The sequence below is a fragment of the Pogoniulus pusillus genome, chromosome 21 (genome assembly GCF_015220805.1).
Source record: "Pogoniulus pusillus isolate bPogPus1 chromosome 21, bPogPus1.pri, whole genome shotgun sequence".
Lineage (NCBI taxonomy): Eukaryota > Metazoa > Chordata > Aves > Piciformes > Lybiidae > Pogoniulus > Pogoniulus pusillus.
In genome coordinates this window covers 371,131-391,321 of record NC_087284.1, presented here as the reverse complement: position 1 = coordinate 391,321, position 20,191 = coordinate 371,131, and positions in this window count along the sequence as shown.

The following is a 20,191-nucleotide window of genomic DNA, read 5'->3' as shown; positions in this document are numbered from 1 at the left end:
CCGAGATCTCCACAAAACATGCTGGAATTGTCCTGTTACTGCAAATTGCTGCACGCTATTTAGTCTGGGACTATACCCAGGTATAAACCCCTGCAAGGCAAGAAATAGAGACTAGACAGTTACATATTCCTTCTTACATTCCTTCTCTTTAAGGATTGTTTTGACATATGGAAAACCTGCTGCAGGCAGCTTTTGTGTTTCCAGAAGTTGCTCACCATAATTTTTCTCCACCCCCTCAAGGCCTGTATGGTAGATGACAAAAGTCTGAATTCATTGCAGAATAAGTCTCATTCAAAATTACGCTATTAAAAAATACAGACTTCTCTGAACTACTTCTCAAAGTGGCTCCCTCTAATTTTTGTTGGGAATTAACATATAGAGAGTGTATGAAGGGATTGTATAGGTAAGACTTTAAAGCAAATTATTTGAGGTAATAAATAATTTTTGACTGTCTTTCAAACTTCCAAATTTCTGTTGAATTTTTAGCACATTCCAGGCTGCACCACTTGGACAGCGCCGAAGGGAGCAAAGCACACGAAGGACAGCTTAACCTGGCCCAGGATATCTCTCCTTAAATCCAGTCTGAAAGCTTTACTTTCTGGAAATTAAGAAACCTCAAAATGGAGTCTTTCATGTCTATGGCATTCCTCACTGCTCTGGGTTCACAAAACCAACGTAAGCCATTTATCTGCTTAGGTGTTTTAAATACATAACAGTACAAAGGACTAAAACTGGCAATGGCTGGCTATTGAGTGTAAAGTGATTGTGCCCAGACAAGGGCCCCTGAGCTAGAAATGTGCAGAAGTTGAGATGGGAACCAAATTTGACCTTTTTCTTAATTCCAGGAAAATCTTATTCATCTGCAACACCAAAAGTGTGGCCCATACCAACTTCGTTCCAGTGAGGCTAGGAAACAGGAGTAAAGCAGTGGTAGGACAAAAGCTGCTGCAGAGTTCCCAGCTCAGCTTAAACTGAGACCAACTGGAAAGCTCCTAGGAAAGCCTGAGGACTCCCAGCCCAGCCCAGATGCTTCTGAAGCGTTAACTACAAGGAACAGGGATGTGAAGGTCAAGCTCAGAAAGCTGCAGGAGCAGCTTTTGGCACAGCATTTCTGTACTACTGCTTCCTGCCAGGCTGAGGCAAGGAAGCATAGAATCACAGAATCAACCAAGTTGGAAGAGACCTCATCCAGGCCAACCTAGCATCCAGCCCTAGCCATTCAACCAGACCATGGCACCAAGTGCCTCATCGAGTCTTTTCTAGAAGACCTCCAGGGGCAGCGCCTCCACCACCTCCCTGGGCAGCCCATTCCAATGCCAATCACTCTCTCTGCCAACAACTTCCTCCTAACATCCAGCCTAGACCTCCCCCGGCACAACTTGAGACTGTGTCCCCTTGTCCTATTGCTGGTTGCCTGGGAGAAGAGGCCACCCCCCACCTGGCTACAGCCTCCCTTCAGGTAGTTGTAGACAGCAATGAGGTCCCCCCTGAGCTTCCTCTTCTGCAGGCTGCACACCCCCAGCTCCCTCAGCCACTCCTCATAGGATTTGTGTTCCAGGCCCCTCCCCAGCCTTGCTGCCCTTCTCTGGACACCTTCCAGCACCTCAACATCTCTCTTGAATTGAGGGGCCCAGAACTGGACACAGCACTCAAGGTGTGGCCTGAGCAGTGCTGAGCACAGGGGCAGAAAAACCTCCCTGGTGCTGCTCACACTGCTCCTGAGCCAGCCCAGGATGCTATTGGCTCTCCTGCCTACCTGGGCACACTGCTGCCTCATCTTCAGCCTACTCTCTATCAGTACCCCCACCTCCCTTTCTTCCTGGCTGCTCTCAGCCACTCTGTCCCCAGCCTGTAGTGCTGCTTGGGGTTGTTGTGGCCAAAGTGCAGAACCCTGCTCTTGGCCTTGTTAAATCTCATCCCATTGGCCTCTGCCCACCCATCCAGCCTGGCCAGGTCCCTCTGCAGGGCTCTCCTACCTTCCAACAGATCAATACCTGCTCCTAGCTTGGTGTCATCTGCAAACTTACTGATGCTGGACTCAATGCCCTCGTCCAGATCATCAATAAAGATATTGAACAGGACTGGGCCCAGCACTGATCCTTGGGGAACACCACCAGTGACAGCTGCCAGCTGCATGTGGCACCATTCACCACCACTCTATGGGCTCTGCCATCCAGCCAGTTCTTGATCCAGCACAGAGTGAATCTGTCCAAGCCACGAGCTGCCAGCTTGGCCAGGAGCTTCTTGTGGCAGACAGTGTCAAAGGCTTTGCTGCAGTCCAAGTAGACTCCATCCACAGCCTGCCCCACATTCACCAGGCAGGAACCTGATCATAAAAGGAGATCAGGTTGGTGAGGCAGGACCTGCCCTTCCTAAACCCATGCTGGCTGGGCCTGATCCCTTGGCCATCCTGTAGGTGCTTTGTGATGGCACTCAAGATGACCTGTTCCATGACCTTGCCTGGCACTGAGGTCAGGCTCACAGGTCTGTAGTTTGCTGGCTCCTCCTTATGACCCTTCTTGTGAATGGGATCACATTGGCAGCTTCCAGTCTTCAGGGACCTCTGCAGTGAGCCAGGACTGCTGATAAATGATGGAGAGTGGCTTGGCCAGCTCAGCTGCCAGCTCTCTCAGCACCCTAGGGTGGATCCCATCCAGTCCCATGGACTTGTGAGGATCCAAGTGGCTCAGCAGGTCCCTTACTGCTTCCTCATGGATTAGAGGGGGACTATACTGGTCCCTGACTCCATCCACCACTTCAGGAGTCCAGCTGTGCTGGAGACAACCTGTCCCACTAGTGAAGATTGAGGCAAAGAAGGTGTTAAGCACCTCTGCCTTTTCCTCATCCTTTGTCACTCTGTTCCCCTCTCTATCTAACAAGGACTGGAGGTTGTCCTTGGCCCTTCTCTGCCATTCAGATATTTAAAGAAACACTTTTTATTTTCCTTGACAGCTGTGACCAGCCTGAGCTCCAAGTGGGCTTTTGCCTCTCTCATTTTTCAAGACCTAGCAACTTCCTTGAACTTTTCCTGGGACACCTCCCCTCTTTCCCAAAGGTGATACACTCTCTTTTTAATCTTTAATCCCTTCAGCAGCTCCCTGCCCATCCAGCCTGGCTGCCTCCCTCCTCGGCTCCTCTGCCGGCTCAATGGCACAGCTGCTCCTGTGCCTGCAGGAGTTCTCTCTTGAAGCAGCTCCAACCTTCCTGGACCCCTTTGTTTTCAAGGGCTTTTTCCCAAGGAACTTTCTGAGTTAGTTCCTTAAATAGGCTGCAGACTGCCCTTGGGCAGTCCAGTGTGGAGGTTCTGTTGATCCCCTCCTGGTTTCTCCATGTACTGAACACTCTATAATTTCATGGTCACTGGACCCCAGGCAGCCTCCAACCACCACATCCCCTACCAGCCCCTCTCTATTTGTGAGCAGCAGGTCAAGCAGGGCTGCCCCCCTGGTAGGCTCACATAACAGCTGGGATAAGAAGTTGTCTTCCACATATTGCAGAAACCTTCAAGACTGCTTCTTCTCTGCAGTGTTTAAGTCCCAGGAGATGTCTGGTAGGTTAAAGTCGCCCACCAGAACAAGGGCAGGTGATCTTGAGGCAGCCTCCAGTTGCTTAAAGAGTAATAAATCAACCTCTTCTTCCTGGCTGGGTGGTCTGTAACAGACTCCAACCAGGATATTGGTCTTGTTGGCCTTCCCCTTAATTCTCACCCATAATGACTCAACTTGATCATCCTGGATTTCTACCCCCATGGCATCCAGAGCATTCCTAATATACAGAGCCACTCCCCCACCTCTTCTCCCTTGCCTGTCTCTCCTGAAGAGTCTGTAGCCTTTGATCACAGCACTCCAAGCATGTTAGTCATCCTACCACATTTCAGTACATGGCTTTATTAAGGAAGGTTCTTGGAGCCCCAGTTTGGTTGGCTCTGCTGACAAAGGTCAGGAGTCAGGCATCAGAGCTGATGAGATTGTGTGGGATTTAAGTCTGCAGTAGACATGGTGTGTTGCCCTTATATAGCAAGCACTCTTAAGCAGATAAAAGCGGGTGCTGGAAAGCAGACATCAAGGTGCTGGGCTTCTTTCTGCAGTGCTTTTCTAGCAGCTAATGCAGCTGGCTCCAAGGGTTTCTCTGCTGCAGAAGCACACTGCAAAGGCCTTTTGTATTCAGTGTGCTCTTGCAGTCCAGAGAGCAACCAGAGTCTGGGCTGCACCAAGAGAAGTGAGGCCAAGAGGGTGGGGGAAGTGATCTTCCACCTTTGCTCTGCACTGCTGAGACCCCACGTGGAGTACTGCATCAAGTTCTGGAGCCACAACTACAAGAGGGCTATGGATGTGCTGGAAGGTGTCCAGAGAAAAGCCATGAGGAAGCTCAGAGAGCTGAAGCTGCTCTGCTGTTAGGAGAGACTAAGGGAGTTGGGCCTGTGCAGTCAGGAGAGAAGGCTCCCAGGTGACCTTATTGTGGCCTTTCAGTATCTTAGGGGGTCTACAAGAAAGCTGGGGAGGGACTCTTTAGGCTGTCAGGTAGTGATAGGCCTGGGGGGAATAGAACAAAGCTGGAAATGGGTGGATTCAGGCTGGACGTTAGGAAGAAGTTCTTCCCTGTGAGGGTGGTGAGAGCCTGGAAGGGGTTGCCCATGGAGGTGGTGGAAGCCTCATCCCTGGAGGTATTTAAGGCCAGGCTGGATGAGGCTCTGGCCAGCCTGATCTAGTGTGAGGTGTCCTTGTGCATGGCAGGGGTTTGGAACTGGCTGATCCTTGTGGTCCCTTCCAACCCTGACTGTTTCTCGTGCACAAATGCTCTGATATCTACTGATAGAGAAAGGCACTTCAGAAGCAAGAAGCAATGCCCTTTCTGTGGTGCAGCACTGAATGATGAGGGAGCACTTGAAACTGTTACCTGTGCCAGAAGGATGCATCAGCATCTAAATCTCATCAGGCTGCGATTTTTGTGTAAAATTAATGTTTTTCATGATCTCTTACTGCCTATTGACATTCACACTACACTGTAATAAGATTTACCCAGAACATTACTGGAATAAGACCATTATGCCTCATTTCTATGGCTCTGCTATTAATATTTAATGGATAGTGAGACAGATGTCCAATTTTATGAGGTAATAATATGTTTCCTGACTGAACAAACTATGAATGCTGAAGGGCTGAATAGTTTTGCCCCTGCATGTGAACACGATTATTGCTAAGGGAAATAATCTGTTGTATTCTTCAGCCTTGTCACAGTTTAGGAAATGACAAAAGCTCTTTGCCAATGCAGTTTGTTATGTTTATCTCACAGCTTCTGACTCAGAAACCATCCCGGGCAATTTCAACTGCTTAGCAGAGAAGCAAGGAGTGGCTACCAGATCTAGAACAAGATGGTGCTGTTTACTCATTTGCTTCAACATTGCCATGCTTGATCTTTGTCCAGTTTGAAGGAGGCAGTTGGACTGCAAGGATCAGAGCAACATCTGCATCTGACCCAGGTTGGTAGAGCCCCAACGTTTAGATATGAGGGGTTAGAGTTTGCCTCACTGTGTGGTACATTCAGAGCCTCCTGAAATTAAGCCAAGATGAACACCTGCAGTAGAAATTCAAAGCCATGATCAGGTTCTTCTCTTTTCTGCCTCTTAAAATCTTTACCTTTTAAGGTAAAGGATTTTTTGCTTCTTCTAAGATGGTGCAAGTGGTCTAGAAGAAAATGGATAATCTTTGGATATTTTGGAGATGAACATCTATGACGTAGAAATGCAGAGAAACCCAACGGCATGAGTCGTCCTATGTACTTATATGTGTGTCTATTAGAATTATAGCGCCCAATCCATAATGTAGGGAGGTATAATCCTGTCACATATGCGCATAGGGCTCACTGCATTCTCCTGCTTTATGCAGTCTTACATGGCATGCTCAAGCAGTGTTACCCTCTTGTGTCTGTCTCCCCATGTCAGACAGAGATGATCAGCCTGACTTGTTATTCTCAGGTGCTAAGGCTCTCCAGTAAATGGAGAGCCTTATGGCCCTCCATTGGAGTCCCTCATGTGCAAACCACATTACAAGCTCTGTTTGTGAAGTCTTTAGGAGTCTAAAGAAGCTGTGTGTCCTTCAAGCAAAGCCAAAGGTGCAAGAGGACCAACTTTTTTTTGGAGCTACCCTTTCTTTTATAGAATCGTAGAATGTGAGGGTCTGGAAGGGACCACAAAAGATCATCTGATCCAGCCCTGCTGCTAGAGCAGGATCACCTAGAGCAGATCACACTGGAACACACTATATCCCTCCAGAGAGGGAGACTCCACAACCCCCCTGGGTGGCCTGTTCCAGTGCTCTGTCACCCTCACAGGGAAAAAAAAAATCTTCTTCGGGTTCACTTGGAACGTCCTGTGCCTCAGCTTCCACCCATTGCCCCTTGTCCTGGCACTGGGCATCACCCAGCAGAGCCTGGCTCCAGCCTCCTGGCACTCACCTTTTACATATTTATAAACATGAATGAGGTCACCCCTTAGTCTCCTCCTTTCCAAGCTAAGCAGTCTCTCTTCATAAGGAAGGTGTTCAACTTCCTTTCACCATATTTGTTGCCATCTGCCCACTACAATGCTGGTCATGATGAATCCCAGACTCTAAGGCTTCCAGAGTACAAACAAACGAGTAACCAAACTTCGACAAGCTCTCCCAGCCCTATCTAAACAGGGCAGGTTAGGTCTGATGGGTATTGACTTAATCACAGTAGCAGAGGCAGTGTGTCTGAGGTTCAAATAGTCCTTTTAGTATAGAATCATAGAATGTCAGTAGCTGGAAGTGACCTCAAAAGCTCATCTGGTCCAGACCCCTGCCAGAGCAGATCACAGTGGAATGCATCCAGACGGCTCTTGAATACCTCCGGGTACATAATAGGTAATGTTGCAATGGTAGTGACTCTGCCAGAATTGTCCTTCTCAGAGTGATTAGCTTACTATTTTCAGGAATCCTTGTGAATGGTGGTGGGTGGAAAGGAGGCAGACAGGTTTTTTGCTTGATGCCTTTCCCTAAATATTGCTAAGTATCACAGTTCTACCATTGCCTGAATTTAAGCAGCGACTGTCTACAATTATGTCAGATTTTCTAGTGGGCAAACTGAAGTACAGAAAGAGTGGCTACAGAGATCGTCACAGTACCAAACGTAAGACAAAGTGCCATAGTTCTGAGCAGCAGTGAGCTGAGCAATTCCTTCCCAGCACTCAGTGCTGACATTGTCACTTACAGCCTGGATGAACAGCCACATGCTTCTGTTAGTGTGAATGATTCCATTTTTCCTGACCTCTACTTGATTTCCAAAGGTATAAATAGCTCTACAATATCACATCTCAAGTGAAACAGTCCTTTGGTATGTACAGCACTCGGATGTGGGACTTCCCATTTGAAATACTTTACACTTCTGGCATTAGAAGCCGTGTTGCAAACAGACTATGGATTTAAGCGTATGCAGTGAAATTAAATTCTCTCAGCATCCTCAGTGATGCTGAACGGTTTGTGAGCCATTTGGAAATGGAGATCTGTTTTATTTTCTCAGAAAGTTTTTGCTGGCTGCCAATTACAGAGTCGAGGTGGAGGGGAGGGAGGGGAAGGCAGTACTTCACGTGGTTAGACAAAGAGTCTGGGAGAAGTCAGACAACAAGGCACATGTGACAGGAGGCACAGCACTGGACACAGACTTTAGATTTCAGGCAGTTCACAAACTGAGTAATTGTGCCTTTGATGATCTTTATCTAGCACATTTTTATTATGTCTTTGTTTTCTGAGCAGCAAGTTATTGTCTGTGCCAGTACTTCACAACCTGCCCTGTGATTTTCTTTGTTTTATAGGGAGACAGAGTTCCCAGTGGTCTTGTCTGTGTAACTCTCATCATCAACTCTGAAAGGTGAATGTGGAATGTAGAGGAGATACTACTCGATTTATTTCATGACTGGGAAGAGGAGGGAAGCTGCTGCATGATGGTATTTCTTAAATTCCCTGATCTAATTTCTTTTCTGTTTCTTCTCTGAATAGTTACCTTCCATTCAAATGAAAATTCCAAAGCATAACCACCTCAACTCCAAGAACTGCAGTAGTGAAGCTAGGAGGATGTACTCCCAACAGCATCATTGCGTAATTAAAGCATTTGTCTCTCACAGCAGTTGCATACGCTATTTTTGTAGGTTATATACTTTCTTACCGCCCGTATTTTATGCAAATTTCATTGCTGTTGGAGAACTGAGCATTCAAACACAGTCAGTCCCAACATATCCTCTTCATTTGGTGCATTTGGGATTATGGCAGACTGCAGTGCTGTTTCAGAGAGCGGTTAAGAACACGCAAAAAATCCTCATAAATAGCCACTAGATCTGCCTCTGCAAGGTGCTGAGCAGCTTCAATTCTTAGCAGTGTAAAACAGGAGCCTGGCAATCATTCTACTTCTTGGGATCAAAGTACATAAAGGACTAAACACTGAGCTATTGACAAGATATTTTTCCTTCAGTTGAAATGTTTTCAAGACATAGCTCTTACCAGATGCACAGTTTGAGCTGTGTTCACTTGAAATCATTTTTCCTAATTCCAAGGACTCAGCAATTGAAGTCACTTGACTGTCTGCCACGTCAGAGGTGATGGGACACTCCAGTGGGCATTTTATGTTATCTGGCACTTTGCAGCATGGTGCCACTCTCCCATATTTCTCTCAGTCTTTGCAAAGACTAAGGCATTATCACACAAACCTTCTTAGCTAGCCTGGCCCCATGGGTCAGAGCCTTGGGTTGATGTAATTCAACTGTGGCACTATCAAAGCCACTCAAAGAAGATACAAGCAATGGTTTGGAGATAGCTCAGTGTATCAGTTCTTTCTGCCATTTTATTCTGCCACCTCAGACCTTAGCTTGTATCTATTGTCTCTCTGGTTTCTCAACTAACAAGTTAGGGAAAGCATTTTTTGTGTGCTCTCTTCCCTTCTATAGTCAGCACTTCCCCATGCTCTAAGTGCCTTGCATTCTCCACAGCTGCTCTCTAAGACAGTTGCAGCCCTGGGTGCAGGGCTAGGCATATTGGCTATGATCATAATTTATTTTTGGGATACAGGAGCAAGCCCACATCTCAGCAGCTGTGAATGCTGGCATGTGCTGGGGACAGGAAAGGTTTACATTTCCTGGATTCCAGAGGACCAATTTAGAGTGACTTGTTTTGAGGCAGTTGGCCAGATAAAACCCGTGCCGACTCCACCTGGAAAGCTATCATCTAAAACCGATATGATCTTGTCTTCAGCTTTCAGGCAGAGCCCTATCCTTTATTTTGGGTCCTCTTTCTCTTGCACCTCCATCCCAGGTTGGCAGAGAACGAGGTGCAGACATTAGGGCTATACATTTATTGGTCTTTTCAAGGTGGAGGACTCCTGTAGTAATGCCAATGGTGTCAGGAGCACTTCTCCCAGCACACGGGGAACCAGAGCTGAATGCCTCAGCAGCTTTGCAAGTTAATGGAGAGGCAACTTGGGATTTATTTTCCTTGGGGTCAGCATTCCCAGACCACAGTGTGACAGCAGGTGATTAATTTCTGACACTTTTTGGATTGGCAACCAGTTTGTAAGACACTTTCCCCTAACCCAAACAAGATTTGATGCAGTGTTTAGGGAAGCAATTAAAACTCTGACCATTTTATCCAGCAATGGCAGCAACAACAAAATGGTTTGCGCCCTTTGACCATGCAGTTCTTAGTTACATAATGCATAAGGCCTGGAACACAAACCCTATGAGGAGAGGCTGAGGGAGCTGGGGTTGTTTAGCCTGGAGAAGAGGAGGCTCAGGGGCAGAGCTCATTGCTGTCTACAACTACTGGAAGGTAGGTTGTAGTCAGGTGGGGTTGGTCTCTTCTGTCAGGTGGGGTTGGTCTCTTCTGCCAGGCAACCAGCAACAGAACAAGGGGACACAGTCTCAAGTTGTGCTGGGGAGGTCTAGGCTGGATGTTAGGAGGAAGTTGTTGTCAGAGAGAGTGATTGGCATTGGAATGGGCTGCCTGGGGAGGTGGTGGAGGCACCATCCCTGGAGGTGTTCAAGACAAGACTGGATGAGGCACTTAGTGCCATGGTCTGGTTGACTGGCTACGGCTGGGTGCTAGGTTGGACTGGATGAGCTTGGAGGTCCCTTCCAACCTCGTTGATTCTATGATTTCAAGTTTCAAAGCATCCTTCTAGTTCTAATAAGTGAAACAATTAAAGGAATTAAACATTGCTCAGAGAGACATAGCTGGTGAGTGCTGGCTGATAGTTGGTTCATGTAAGAATAAAGCAGACATGATCCTGCAGTTTTACTTCATGCAAAGATCTCCTTGTGGTGTAGCACAAGGTACTGTAACCTGTTTAAGCTGCCTTGCAGGAATAACCTTTGCCTCACCTGCTTCTGCTTTGCTGCATGACACATGCTATCTTCCCTGCACAGCTGGTCACAGAGTCACGTTCCAAGAGAGCAGCTCATGAAAAATCTGGGTGGGACAGTGTATATTTTAGAAATGCCTTATGCAAGTAAATTGCTGAAGCAACCCTTTTGTGCACAATGGTTTAATTAATGACAGCCATGTTACCATCTTTCATATGATTGACTGTGCTTATCAGAAGACTCCTTTCCTGAGGCAGGACTGTCCTTTACCTTCGCAATTTACAGGTGTTTCTCCTCACTGGAGTAAGGAGTTTATCAATATGTGCAGGTGAGTGGCAGGAGGCTGGAGCCAGGCTCTGCTGGGTGATGCCCAGTGCCAGCACAAGGGGCAATGGGTGGAAGCTGAGGCATAGGGGTGCCATGTGAACCTGAGGATGATTTTTTTTCCCTGTGAGGGTGCCAGAGCCCTGGCACAGGCCGCCCAGGGGGGTTGTGGAGTCTCCCTCTCTGGAGATATTCCAAACCTGCCTGGATGTGTTCCTGTGTGATCTGGCATAGGAGATCCTGCTCTGGCAGGGGGGTTGGATGGGGTGAGCTTTGAAGGTCCCTTCCAGCTTCTGACATTCTGTGGTTCTGTCATTCTGAGTGGAGAAGGTCTTTTACCTCGCTCCTGCACTCTAGCATGCAAGAACTGGGCAGGGGGTGGCTTTATCACCATGCTTCAAACAACACCCAGTATATTGTTGGAACCAATTACATAAATAAATTACATAATCTGTCTTTTAGTAAGTTAAATACCATACCCAGTGGTCACAAGTGGAAAAGTGCCAAAGTTAAATTTGAAAACAGAAGGAGACAAAGCACTAGATAAGTCAGGTATGCTTGTTATCATTTTTTATTCCTCACAGCAGGCTGGTCATACAGAAAGATATTTGTGTTAAAATATCATTGCTCTACTCAGCAAATGGTTTCATATGACTTTCTGTATAGCGTTTAATGACATCAGACGTGGCATGCTGCACTTACAACACATAGTTGAAAAACTTCTGCAGATAGGACACTTAGTTTTGAATAAATGAGTGTGCTGGAAGCTGAGCGTGCCCCAGTGGAATTAAATGTTATTATTCTGATATTTTGGAGCAGTTAATTGGTCCAACTTAAGAAAATATGAAGAATGTCTTTCTTTGTTTCTAAGGTAAGCAAATTCCCCCTTAAATAAGTTTAGTGATAAGTATTCCATGCTGCTGACATTTAAAATAATTCATATTTCCCTATTTAAGCATAGTTTCTTGATAGAGGGAAAGTGCTGCTTCTCAAAATACAGATTACAAAGCAAGAGCTGAGTAAAGCCTTTGAACACATAGTTGTGTTGGAGACCCCATCAATACAAAAAGATTTAAAGCCACAGAGCTTTTTTAATTCAAGGGTTCTCTCCTGAGCAGAAACAGAGGTAACATGCTGTGTACTATAAGGCTGTATGCTAACAGGAAAAACAAGAGAGCAGAAAGGGAAAAAAAATATGAAGAAAAAAATAAAAGAAAGAAGAGAGGAGAGGAGAGGAGAGGAGAGGAGAGGAGAGGAGAGGAGAGGAGAGGAGAGGAGAGGAGAGGAGAGGAGAGGAGAGGAGAGGAGAGGAGAGGAGAATGAGATCAACTGTTTTCAAAGTAAGCTATGTCAGTGGGGGAGAGTGGGAGCAAAATGAAGATGAAATTATCATGGGTAAAGAAGGGAAGGCAATAGCTCTCTTGACAAAAGGTCGTCAGTGGCTAGCAAAGGCAGCACTGCTTATTACCACTGATTTTCAAACACATTGCTAAAGATGTCCTGTATAGAAACGATGACAGGCATCAGTCTCTGCTACACTTGTGGCAGTATACTGATTTTTGATGTGCATTCTGCATACACTGAATCTTGACATCCAGAAGGCATTTGACTACATAGAGTGGCAGGTAACAGACAAAATTGTGCCTGGGGAAGATGAAGGAGGAATAGTGGTCTCTGGCCAAAGCTCTGCATTCTTAGAAACTGGCACTTGAGCACAGCCCTCTGCATCAAGGACATGGTGAAAGGGAAGCTGCTTCTATCAAGGTTACCAGGTCAAGGTTCCTGGACATGGATAATTTGATCATTAGCTTCTCAGCACAAAGTCCAAACTTTAATAAGTGTTACACATCCGTGTACCATATAACCTCAGCATATCTGCATGGCAGAGTACCATTATCTGAATGATTAACACCAGATCAGGAGCAAGTGCTAAAAGAAGGTACAAGAAGATCAGAAGGGTACCCTGGTTAAGCTACACCCCTCAAACAGACCTCGCATCAAGGTGACTCCTCAGTACCTTCTTCCCAATTCCTTGCAAAAACCTAGAGAAGAAAAGCATCGATCTGCTAAGGGCCTGATTCCTGGAAGAGGAAAAGAAGCTTCCCAGTTTAAGAGGGACAGGGATCTGCTGGACAAGGTCCAGCAGAGGGCTATGACCATGAGGGGACTGAAGCACTGCCTGATGAGGAAAGGCTGAGGGACCTGGGGCTGTTTAGTTTGGAGAGGAGAAGACTGAGAGGGGATTGAATCAATGTCTATAACTACCTGAGGGCTGGGGGTCAGGAGTGGGGGGACAGGCTCTGCTCACTGCTCCCTGTGAGAGGACAAGGAGCAATGGATGGAAGTTGCAGCACAGGAGGCTCCAGCTCAACACAAGGGGAAACTTATTTACTGAAAGGGTCTCAGAGCACTGGCACAGAGAGATTGTGGAGTCTCCTTCTCTGGAGACTTTCAAGGCCTGTGTGACCTGAGCTAGATTGTATGGTCCTGCTGTGGCAGGGGAGTTGGACTGGATGATCTCTTTGGGTCTCTTCCAACCCCTGATATCCTGTGAGCCTATGAACTGCTGCTTCCAAAAGCTGGTGTGCACAGAGACTGATCCTGAATTGTAACAAGGGTTTGCAGAGAAGGGGCTGTTTGCCTTAGGGCTGCTTAAAGTATGAGTTAAATTCCAGGCATAGGTCCCAAGGCATGTAAAGGGCAAGTATAGTGCTTGGCTGGCACAAAAGTACAGCCTAGGCAGATGGAAATAAGGAAATCATTAGCGTGTAACTGAGAAAGAAGTGAAGGACCTGTCTAGTTCTTGGAAAGAGTGCCCTTAAGGAGCTGGGAGAGGTCTTAGGAGAGGCAAAATGGGTGACAGATGGGGTCAGGGAAATGTGAACTACATCTACAGCTCACTCAAGGAACATAAGGTCACATTTATAGTATTTAGTGATGAGTGATGAGATTTTGCTGCACATCTTGGCCAGTCTAGTCTGCATGGTTAGAAACCGTAAAGTCATTCCATATGCGATAAGGGCGGAACTTGACACTCATCGAGTCTAAAATCTTAGTTGCTGCAGAGTCACACCCTTCTGCTCAGAGGAGCTGCTGAATAATAAAAGCCTTTGGACTTGGCATTCCATGACATGTGAAATCGAGGTTGAATGCCAGTTCTTCAGCTCAAGCAGCCTGCGAGAGTTGAGGTAAGGCAACCAGTCACTGCGGTGAGGTAGGGTATGCCTCACAGAGCCAACTGTTGAACCACCTTCAAGGACTTCCAGGCAGACTGAAAGCTTGAAACCTATTTGTGTAGAAGCTTCTCCCCTATTTTGTTTTCTTCACTCAAAAAGCTTGACTTGCACTTTAAAATAGTTGACAATGTGTAACCTTAGGAAAACACATTCCCAGAGTTTGAACATGTTTTGAGGTTTTGCTGGTATGATATTAAAGTGCATGAGACACATTGGCTACCATTTGGTCTGGAGGAAGCAACAGATGCCAGGTAAAATAAGAATCCCACGCTGCCAGTTGCAGGGCCTGAAGGAAATGCCAGAGATGTTGATGGAATAGAGGACAGTGATAATTCTGGACTATGTCTATGCAGCTTGTCAAGTACAAATAGGGAAAGTCTAGTGCACCCTCTGACCCCATGCTCTGCATTTGTGCCACCAAGACTCCAATAATCTCAGTCAGCCTGCTGGTATGAGCATTGCATAAGAAACTCTGAACTATAAATTGCATTTACTTCTAGGTGAAGTCACATCAGGAGCCATGTAAGGATTGCTTAGACATGATTTGTGAGCACATGGGCAAATAGGATAGATAGTAGTTGCCAAGGCAATAAAATTTCATCTGCTCTGCCTGCAGATATTCAGAAAACATCTTCCTCACACTTTCCTTCACCTATCTGCCTACACACAACTCCATTCTCTCTAAGCAGGACTGTCAGAAGGTTATTGGTGATTGTGGACTGCAGTGTGCACCTGGACCACTCTTGACAGACGGACAATACTAGACCTTTGGTATTGTCATAGTTAAGGTGAATATTTGCTGCAGTTACTCATATTGTGCTGCCATCATACCAGCTTCAAAATCAGTGTTGGCAGGAGCAAAATATTAGGGGATTTGAAGTTCAGATTGCAACAGGAAAGGCTTCCTGTTCCAGTTGCTGCTTTTAGTTTCCTAGTTTCAGATGTTGTCTCTCCTCTGCTGAGATGGCAGTGGAAGAGGGAAGGATGGGAGAGTAGCTTGGTGTTTTAGCTCACTTGCTCCTGCTTGCTGCTGCTTTCTGCTGTGCTTTTTCTGCAAATAGGCTAAGGTAATTGTACATTTGTATTATTACTACCTCATTTATGCAGTAAGCTTTTACCTCAACTCAGAATTTTTTTGTGTGTTACTTTTCCCTCACTTCTGTGTTGGGGGAAACAGCCAGGTTAGACCATTTACTGTGCATTAACCTGTTAAAGGTATTCAAAGAACATCTCCAGAGGATTCTTTCTGATGAGGAAATATCAGGTCCTGGTTGGAAGCAAGTCTCAGTGATGTCCTTCACCTGCAAGAGCGCTTACTCAAGACAGCTATAAATCTTTTCTCTCATCTCTAGGATTTCTTCATGGAGGACGCTGTACACATAGTTGTCTGCTGAGCTTTTACATCCCTGCTGTGTTTCAGTTTTTGGCCTTTCCTCTTTACTTTTCTGATAGTTATTTCCTGCAGAGGAGGGCTTTTACTTCTGCTTCCCCATGGTTTCCTCACTGTCCCTTCCACAAATTCTTAATTTCAAAGGTGTTTTTATCACCTCCTGCAGGTAAGTGAAGTTCAAATGTCCTCAGATGAAGGTCCTTACTATTTCTCAAGAAGCAAACACAAACTCACCACGTCTTAAGATACATGCAAAGGCAAAACTGATGGGCAAGCTGTTTCAGATACTGGAGCAGAAAGGCTGTTCAGAACTCCTGCTTTAAGGAAACAAATACCCAGAACTGAGACAGCTATAGCAACACTCATATTGTCACATGTGAGGGAAACCCACTCCTGATAGTAGGCAATCCAGTGAAGAAAACAAAGTAGATAGATATGCACACCAAATAAAGTTATTTAAATGAATTTAAGAGCAATATAATGATTTTAAAATTCTCTGGCCAGCATGCTCTTCAGCCTCTGTGAATCATAGAATCATAGAATCAACCAGGTTGGAAGAGACCTCCAAGATCATCCAGTCCAACCTAGCACCCAGCCCTATCCAATCAACCAGACCATGGCACTAAGTGCCTCATCCAGTCTTTTCTTGAAGACCCCCAGGGACGGTGCCTCCACCACCTCCCTGGGCAGCCCATTCCAATGCCAATCACTCTTTCTGTGAAGAACTTCTTCCTAACATCCAGCCTATACCTACCCTGGCACAACTTGAGACTGTACCCCCTTGTTCTATTGCTGGTTTTCTGGGAGAAGAGGCCACCCCCCCACCTGGTTACAATGCCCCTTCAGGTAGTTGTAGGCAGTAACTGTTGGCTAATCACATCACCAGACTCTTAGAAACAAACTGTTTGTTAGAAACCAGCTTTGGTGGTCGGTCTGGTGCTTTACATCCATGTGCACACAGACGTGCACCTACCCTCTACATGCACACTGTATCTGCTGTCTGCGTGCATGGTGCTCGTGCTTTTGTGTATGTCCTGTAACACTTTTTACAAGCCATGGGCCACCTTAATCTCTATCCTAGTACTGATGGTGAATTGCTTGCAGGCTATGCTGGTGCAGAACCTGTGTCCTGCTCGAGAGGCACAGACCTTTGGACTTGCACTGGAGCCTTTCCTTGGCCTGCCAGCAGTTCAGGGTTTCACCAACATAGCCTGGACTGAGGGATGAAGATGCAGTACATGCTCGGGTTGGAGGCCCCCCTTTACAACATTGATCATCTTCCCATCAAACTCACAACAACCTTGTCTCCCATAGTTGGGGATGAACTTCCCAGCGAGTGAAGGGTAAAAGATATCTTTTGTCAAAAAGTAGTGAGTGATTCCTAAAGGCACAAATTTACATTTTATGATTTTACCCCTTTTCCCAAACTGTTTCTCATCCTTGGAACTGAACTTCTTCCCTCTTTCATGGTCCAAGCAGCTTTCTATCTGAATTTAAATAATTCCTGGAAACACTCTTTGTAAAGTCTCTGGCTACAGGTGACAAGGATATGCCAGAAACAGTGCTTGAATTCAGAGCAGGGTTTTGTTGGAGAAAATTGTGTGGGATATAGCTACTTTCTACACAGTACCTGATATTCAGCAGAGTATTGGCATGTGAACAGGAGTGGTTATTCACTAATTATTATTTCATTATTATTCTGTTCAAAAGAAATCCAGTCGTCTAATAACAGCAGAGAGGGAATAGAAACATCATGTCATTTAGCACATCAGTTACGGGACTTAAATGAGGATGCACAAACAGTTGTCACAAGTGGCTTACCAGTTTATCTGTTCTCTAATGAAGGGATGGCATTCTGTCTGCAAACAAACAAATCAGCATTTTTCAGTCATCTGTTTGCTGATTGTAGCTGAAGCAGATATGTTTGCAACAAAACTCTTTCATGGAGAAAAACTCATGTAAAAGCGGGGGGGAAGTAAAGCAAGCATTTAATTGCTCCATTTGAAATTAGCACTTTTACCTGATTTGTGGATGCTGGTTTGTCTTTTTGCGTTCTCCAATTTACTTTGCAGTGCCACGTGGGGAAGGATTTCCTTTCACAGGGATTGTCAATGCTATAATATTCCTAACAACTTTCAGCCAATGATGAAATGACAGACTTTCCTTGAGCTGAAGTGAAAAGCAGGGGCAGAGAAATGACTTAGCTCCAGGAAGCGTCTGAGACAGAATCACTCTACACTCTACAGCCACCTTCTGCTGCATGCTTGTGGAGACTGGCACACATAGGCAAAGATGCACACTGTAGCTCCGCAAGCTTTGCCAGCTCCACCAAAAGGTGAGGGTCTTGCAAGAGGAGGAGTAGGCCAGGGAAATCACTGTCACAAGCCTTGCACAGAAAAGCAGCAGTTGATTTACATGCAACACACAGCAGGACTGATAAGACAGCCGTGGGAGGAATGCCCAGTTGTCTGCGTGGGCAGGAAGTCTCATTCCTGAGTACCATAAATTCCTCCTGTGGTCCACCAAATCCTGTTGATTCAAACCAAGACATCGTTAAGCTTGATAATCACCTTGTCCCTTTGGTATTAAGATTCTATGATTTTTCACCTACTTTCTCACTGTCGAGGCCCATTTAAAAGGCTGAATCATGATGACTTACCTGTTCTGTCAAGGACTCAGTGGAATGGAACAGCTGTCTTTACATGAGAAGAATCCAGCTGAATAAAGTTAGCAGAACCATTTGGCACTGAATAATCAGGTAAGTGCTGATAAATGCCCTCTGGTGAGACAGAAACATTGTGTAAATCAAAATGAAACCTCACGCTAAACCATTTGTGTCCACAAGTAAATACTACTATATGGTCATACACTGTCTGTAGATAAGGTGGCACTGGGAGGTGCCTGTGCTGAGTGCGGCCATTCCCCTTTGTGTCCCCTGCCCACCGAGAGCTCAGGAGGCAGATGCTAGCTTTAGCCAGGGCTGTGCTAGGAGAGCACTGCACCATGTTGGCCTGAATTGCAAAGAGTCATTAATGGATTGTGAATATCTCGCCTTTCCAAAAATTAAATGTGTGTGTGTGTGTGCAGAAAATATGGTGGGTATGCAAAATCCTATGGAAGCACTGAAACCCATGTCCCCAGTGCCGAGCTGAGAGTGGGCTGCCTTCAGCGCATGTACTGATTTTCTCCTTCCTCTGCTCTCCGATTCTACACCCCCCATGCTGCTCAATCTCTTCCCCCGAGGGCATGAGTGCTGCCCCCAGTGCTGCTTGTGCAGTGTGAGGGATATGTGTGCTTTATTGAGCACTGCCTTATTAGCACATCCTGCAAAGCGATCACTGGTGGTGTAAAGTCATTGTCTAACGTCTATAAACACTGCCGTGGGAGAAACGCCAGGCACTTCACTGCGGTCAATTTTAGGAAAGCAGCTGGCCCAGAGCAGAGGAAGCTGTATTATTAGTCTCTCTCTCTCTGGGGCAGGACTGATCATGCTTTCCCATGGAGAGAACAGGCAGAGGCAGTTTAGGGGCAGCTTTGGTGTCATGCAGGAGTCTAGTTTTCATCACAAAACAATTTATCTGCCCAGTGAGGGAGGGGTGGCCAAGCTTGAATTCAGCCAGCTGGGCTTGAAGAAAAGGTTAGAGAGACTCAGAAAGGTGAAGCTTGAATTTCATAGAATCACAGAATCAACCAGGTTGGAAGAGACCTCCAAGATCATCCAGTCCAACCTAGCACCCAGCCCTATCCAGACAACCAGACCATGGCACCGAGTGCCTCATACAGTTTTTTCTTGAAGACCTCAAGGGACGGTGCCTCCACCACCTCCCTGGGCAGCCCATTCCAATGGGAAATCACTCTCATCACTCTGTGAAGAATTCAAGAGATGCTGGGATGGAGTGAGGCAGAAGAGTAATACAATTGACTTTTCTTCAAAGTAAGATAAAGACAGTGATCACAGAATCACACGATCACAGAACTCACCAGCTTGGAAAACACCTCTGAGACCACACTAAGTGCCTCATCCAGCCTCCTCTGAAACACCTCCAGGGACAGCAACTCCACCACCTCCCCAGGCAGCCCATTCCAATGCCAATCACTCTCTCTGCCAACAACTTCCTCCTAACAGCCAGCCTGAACCTGCCCTGGCACAGCTTGAGACTGTGTCCCCTTGTTCTGTTGCTGCCTGCCTGGCAGCAGAGCCCAACCCCACTTGGCTACAGCCTCCTTTCAGGCAGCTGCAGACAGCAATGAGCTCTGCCCTGAGCCTCCTCTTCCTCAGGCTGCACACCCCCATCTCCCTCAGCCTCTCCTCACAGGGCTGTGCCCCAGGCCCCTCACCATCTTCATCACCCTTCTCTGGACACCTTCCAGCACCTCAACATCTCTCTTGAATTGAGGAGCCCAGAACTGGACACAGCACTCAAGGTGTGGCCTGAGCAGTGCTGAGCACAGGGGCAGAAGAACCTCCCTTGTCCTGCTGCCCACACTGCTCCTGATGCAGGCCAGGATGCCATTGGCTCTGCTGCCCACCTGGGCACACTGCTGCCTCATCTTCAGCCTACTATCTATCAGTACCCCCAGCTCCCTTTCCTCCTGGCTGCTCTCCAGCCACTCTGTCCCCAGCCTGTTGCACTACATGGGGTTGTTGTGGCCAAAGGGCAGAACCTGGCACTTGGCCTTGTTAAAACTCATGGTTTTGGACTGTGCCCGTCTGTCCAGCCTGTCCAGGTCCCTGTGCAGACCTCTCCTGACCTCTAACAGATCCACACTGGCTCCTAGTTTGGTGTCATCTGCAAACTCACTGATGCTGGACTCAATCCCCTTGTCCAGATCATTAATGAAGGTATTAAACACAACTGGCCCCAGCACTGATCTCTG